The sequence below is a fragment of the Globicephala melas genome, chromosome 12 (assembly GCF_963455315.2).
Source record: "Globicephala melas chromosome 12, mGloMel1.2, whole genome shotgun sequence".
Lineage (NCBI taxonomy): Eukaryota > Metazoa > Chordata > Mammalia > Artiodactyla > Delphinidae > Globicephala > Globicephala melas.
In genome coordinates, this window is record NC_083325.1 from 70,076,839 (window position 1) to 70,082,329 (window position 5,491).

Sequence of the window (5,491 nt, forward strand, 5' to 3'; positions counted from 1 at the left end):
CCACCTCGGTTTGCCCAGGACACAGGCCCTCCAGTGCTACAACTGAGAAAGTCCCAGCAGTCCAGGACACAGCCGGCCACCTTTTGGCACAGCTTCTTTGAACGATGTCAATAGGTTTTGCTTGGGGTAGTGATTACGTGGGTAGATACACAGTTGTTAGAACTCATCAAACTGAACACGTTAAGATCTGTGCATTTTTTTTTCACTTTTTTTTATTTTTTCATTTTAACATCTTTATTGGAGTATAATTGCTTTACAATGGTATGTTAGTTTCAACTTCGCAACAAAATGAATCAGTTATATATATACATATGTTCCCATATCTCTTCCCGCTTGCGTCTCCCTCCCTGCCACCCTCCCTATCGCACCCCTCCAGGCGGTCACAAAGCACCGAGCTGATCTCCCTGTGCTATGCAGCTGCTTCCCACTAGCTATCTACCTTACGTTTGGTAGTGTATATATGTCCATGCCTCTCTCTCGCTTTGTCACAGTTTACCCTTCCCCCTCCCCATATCCTCAAGTCCATTCTCTGGTAAGTCTGTGTCTTTATTCCTGTTTCACCCCTAGGTTTTTCATGACATTTTTTTTCCTTAAATTCCATATATATGTGTTACCATACGGTATTTGTCTCTCTCTTTCTGACTTCCATCACTCTGTATGACAGACTCTAGGTCTATCCACCTCATTACAAATAGCTCAATTTCGTTTCTTTTTATGGCTGAGTAATATTCCATTGTATATATGTGCCACATCTTCTTTATCCATTCATCCGATGATGGACACTTAGGTTGTTTCCATCTCTGGGCTATTGTAAATAGAGCTGCAATGAACATTTTGGTACATGACTCTTTTTGAATTATGGTTTTCTCAGGGTATATGCCCAGTAGTGGGATTGCTGGGTCATATGGTAGTTCTATTTGTAGTTTTTTAAGGAACCTCCATACTGTTCTCCACAGTGGCTGTATCAATTTACATTCCCACCAACAGTGTAAGAGGGTTCCCTTTTCTCCACACCCTCTACAGCATTTATTGTTTCTGAATTTTTTGATGATGGCCATTCTGACTGGTGTGAGATGATATCTCATTGTAGTTTTGATTTGCATTTCTCTAATGATTAGTGGTGTTGAGCATTCTTTCATGTGTTTGTTGGCAGTCTGTATATGTTCTTTGGAGAAATGTCTATTTAGGTCTTCTGCCCATTTTTGGATTGGGTTGTTTGTTTTTTTGTTATTAAGCTGCATGAGCTGCTTATAAATTTTGGAGATTAATCCTTTGTCAGTTGCTTCATTTGCAAATATTTTCTCCCATTCTGAGGGTTGTCTTTTGGTCTTGTTTATGGTTTCCTTTGCTGTGCAAAAGCTTTTAAGTTTCATTAGGTCCCATTTGTTTATTTTTATTTTTATTTCCATTTCTCTAGGAGGTGGGTCGAAAAGGACCTTGCTATGATTTATGTCATAGAGTGTCCTGCCTATGTTTTCCTCTAAGAGTTTGATAGTTTCTGGCCTTACATTTAGGTCTTTAATCCATTTTGAGCTTATTTTTGTGTATGGTGTTAGGGAGTGATCTAATCTCATACTTTTACATGTACCTGTCCAGTTTTCCCAGCACCACTTATTGAAGAGGCTGTCCTTTCTCCACTGTACATTCCTGCCTCCTTTATCAAAGATAAGGTGACCATATGTGCGTGGGTTTATCTCTGGGCTTTCTATCCTGTTCCATTGATCTATATTTCTGTTTTTGTGCCAGTACCATACTGTCTTGATTACTGTAGCTTTGTAGTATAGTCTGAAGTCAGGAAGCCTGATTCCTCCAGCTCCGTTTTTCGTTCTCAAGACTGCTTTGGCTATTTGGGGTCTTTTGTGTTTCCATACAAATTGTGAAATTTTTTGTTCTAGTTCTGTGAAAAATGCCAGTGGTAGTTTGATAGGGATTGCATTGAATCTGTAGATTGCTTTGGGTAGTAGAGTCATTTTCACAATGTTGATTCTCCCAATCCAAGAACATGGTATATCTCTTCATCTATTTGTATCATCTTTAATTTCTTTCATCAATGACTTATTTTCTGCATACAGGTCTTTTGTCTCCTTAGGTAGGTTTATTCCTAGATATTTTATTCTTTTTGTTGCAATGGTAAATGGGAGTGTTTTCTTGATTTCACTTTCAGATTTTTCATCATTAGTATATAGGAATGCCAGAGATTTCTGTGCATTAATTTTGTATCCTGCTACTTTACCATATTCATTGATTAGCTCTAGTAGTTTTATGGTAGCATCTTTAGGATTCTCTATGTATAGTATCATGTCATCTGCAAATAGTGACAGCTTTACTTCTCCTTTTCCGATTTGGATTCCTTTTATTTCCTTTTCTTCTCTGATTGCTGTGGCTAAAACTTCCAAATCTATGTTGAATAAGAGTGGTGAGAGTGGGCAACCTTGTCTTGTTCCTGATCTTAGTGGAAATGCTTTCAGTTTTTCACCATTGAGGACGATGTTGGCTGTGGGTTTGTCATATATAGCCTTTATTATGTTGAGGAAAGTTCCCTCTATGCCTGCTTTCTGCAGGGTTTTTATCATAAATTGGTGTTGAATTTTGTCAAAAGCTTTCTCTGCATCTATTGAGATGATCATATGGTTTTTCTCCTTCAATTTGTTAATATGGTGTATCACGTTGATTGATTTGCGTATATTGAAGAATCCTTGCATTCCTGGAATAAACCCTACTTGATCATGGTGTATGATCCGTTTAATGTGCTGTTGGATTCTGTTTGCTAGTATTTTGTTGAGGATTTTTGCATCTATGTTTATCAGTGATATTGGCCTGTAGTTTTCTTTCTTTGTGACATCCTTGTCTGGTTTTGGTATCAGGGTGATGGTGGCCTCGTAGAATGAGTTGGGGAGTGTTCCTCCCTCTGCTATATTTTGGAAGAGTTTGAGAAGGATAGGTGAGAGCTCTTCTCTAAATGTTTGATAGAATTCGCCTGTGAAGCCATCTGGTCCTGGGCTTTTGCTTGTTGGAAGATTTTTAATCACAGTTTCAATTTCAGTGCTTGTGATTGGTCTGTTCATATTTTCTATTTCTTCCTGATTCAGTCTTGGCAGGTTGTGCATTTCTAAGAATTTGTCCATTTCTTCCAGGTTGTCCATTTTATTGGCATAGAGTTGCTTGTAGTAATCTCTCATGATCTTTTGTATATCTGCAGTGTCAGTTGTTACTTCTCCTTTTTCATTTCTAATTCTATTGATTTGAGTCTTCTCCCTTTTTTCTTCATGAGTCTGGCTAATGGTTTATCAATTTTGTTTATCCTTTCAAAGAACCAGCTTTTAGTTTTATTGATCTTTGCTGTCGTTTCCTTCATTTCTTTTTCATTTATTTCTGATCTGATTTTTATGATTTCTTTCCTTCTGCTAACTTTGGGGTTTTTTTGTTCTTCTTTCTCTAATTGCTTTAGGTGCAAGGTTAGGTTGTTTATTCGAGATGTTTCCTGTTTCTTAAGGTAGGATTGTATTGCTATAAACTTCCCTCTTAGAACTGCTTTTGCTGCATCCCATAGATTTTGAGTCATCGTGTCTCCATTGTCATTTGTTTCTAGGTATTTTTTGATTTCCTCTTTGATTTCTTCAGTGATCACTTCATTATTAAGTAGTGTATTGTTTAGCCTCCATGTGTTTGTATTTTTTACAGATCTTTTCCTGTAATTGATATCTAGTCTCATGGCGTTGTGGTCGGAAAAGATACTTGATACAATTTCAATTTTCTTAAATTTACCAAGGCTTGATTTGTGACCCAAGATATGATCTATCCTGGAGAATGTTCCATGAGCACTTGAGAAAAATGTGTATTCTGTTGTTTTTGGATGGAATGTCCTATAAATATCAATTAAGTCCATCTTGTTTAATGTATCATTTAAAGCTTGTGTTTCCTTATTTATTTTCATTTTGGATGATCGGTCCACTGGTGAAAGTGGGGTGTTAAAGTCCCCTACTATGAATGTGTTACTTTCGATTTCCCCTTTTATGGCTGTTAGTATTTGCCTTATGTATTGAGGTGCTCCTATGTTGGGTGCATAAACATTTACAATTGTTATATCTTCTTCTTGGATCAATCCCTTGATCATTATGTAGTGTCCTTCTTTGTCTCTTCTAATAGTCTTTATTTTAAAGTCTATTTTGTCTGATATGAGAATTGCTACTCCAGCTTTCTTTTGGTTTCCATTTGCATGAAATACCTTTTTCCATCACCTTACTTTCAGTCTGTATGTGTCTCTAGGTCTGAAGTGGGTCTCTTGTAGACAGCAAATATATGCATCTTGTTTTTGTATCCATTCAGCCAATCTGTGTCTTTTGGTGGGAGCATTTAGTCCATTTACATTTAAGGTAATTATCGATATGTATGTTCCCATTCCCATTTTCTTAATTGTTTTGGGTTCGTTATTGTAGGTCTTTTCCTTCTCTTGTGTTTCTTGCTTAGAGAAGTTCCTTTAGCAGTTGTTGTAGTGCTGGTTTGGTGGTGCTGAACTCTCTCAGCTTTTGCTTGTCTGTAAAGGTTTTAATTTCTCCATCAAATCTGAATGAGATCCTTGCTGGGTAGAGTAATCTTGGTTGCAGGTTTTTCTCCTTCATCACTTTCAATATGTCCTGCCACTCCCTTCTGGCTTGCAGTTTCTGCTGAAAGATCAGCTGTTAACCTTATGGGGATTCCCTTGTGTGTTATTTGTTGTTTTTCCCTTGCTGCTTTTGATATACTTTCTTTGTATTTAATTTTTGACAGTTTGATTAATATGTGTCTTGGAGTATTTCTCCTTGTATTTATCCTGTATGGGACTCTCTGTGCTTCCTGGACTTGATTAACTATTTCCTTTCCCGTATTAGGGAAGTTTTCAACTATAATCTCTTCAAATATTTTCTCAGTCCCTTTCTTTTTCTCTTCTTCTTCTGGAACCCCTATAATTCGAATGTTGGTGCCTTTAATGTTGTCTCAGAGGTCTCTGAGACTGTCCTCAGTTCTTTTCACTCTTTTTTCTTTATTCTGCTCTGCATTAGTTATTTCCACTATTTTATCTTCCAGGTCACTTATCCGTTCTTCTGCCTCAGTTATTCTGCTATTGATCCCATCTAGAGTATTTTTCATTTCATTTATTGTGTTGTTCATCATTGTTTGTTTCATCTTTAGTTCTTCTAGGTCCTTGTTAAGTGTTTCTTGCATTTTGTCTATTCAATTTCCAAGATTTTGGATCATCTTTACTATCATTATTCTGAATTCTTTTTCAGGTAGACTGCCTATTTCCTCTTCATTTGTTAGGTCTGGTGGGTTTTTATCTTGCTCCTTCATCTGCTGTGTGTTTTTCTGTCTTTTCATTTTGCTTATCTTACTGTGTTTGGGGTCTCCTTTTTGCAGGCTGAAGGTTCGTAGTTCCTGTTGTTTTTAGTGTCTGTCCCCAGTGGCTAAGGTTGGTTCAGTGGGTTGTGTAGGCTTCCTGGTGGAGGGTACTAGT

The 5,491-nt window shown here is 37.3% G+C and overlaps 1 protein-coding gene across 1 annotated transcript in view; it reads left to right on the forward strand.

Moving 5' to 3' along the window:
- The window catches only part of HADHA (hydroxyacyl-CoA dehydrogenase trifunctional multienzyme complex subunit alpha), a 54,270-nt gene that overhangs the window by 42,010 nt on the left and 6,769 nt on the right, over window positions 1-5,491 (forward strand). The window lies entirely within an intron of this gene.